This window comes from Otolemur garnettii, unplaced genomic scaffold, assembly GCF_000181295.1.
Source record: "Otolemur garnettii isolate 467f Iridium unplaced genomic scaffold, OtoGar3 scaffold00035, whole genome shotgun sequence".
Taxonomy (NCBI): domain Eukaryota; kingdom Metazoa; phylum Chordata; class Mammalia; order Primates; family Galagidae; genus Otolemur; species Otolemur garnettii.
In genome coordinates, this window is record NW_003852430.1 from 1405890 (window position 1) to 1406252 (window position 363).

Genomic DNA, 363 nt, shown 5'->3' on the forward strand with positions numbered 1-363 from the left:
GGGGCGGGGCAGGGGGCTCGGGGCGGAGCCACCTCCCGCGCTGGGCGCGCAGGGCTCGCCCCGGCCCCGCCCCCTGCGCGCTTAACCCTCTCGCCGCGGGGCGCGCGCGGGCTACTGCGGCGCCAGCGGGTGGGGGCGGAGAGTGCGGCCCGGGTCCGGCTCGCCCCGCGTTAGTGCCGCGCCGGGCGTCCGAGGCTCGGCCGCCTCCGGCGCGGAAAGAGCAGGCCGCGGAGGAGGCGGACGCCCGGGCCTGTCCGGACAGGAAGTGGGTCCGGGTTTCCCACTCCTCGCGTCCAGCTCTTTCCTCCGCGGAAAGGGAAGAGCCGGAGGCTGCGGGGCGGCCCAGGGGTGGGCCCGGCAGCC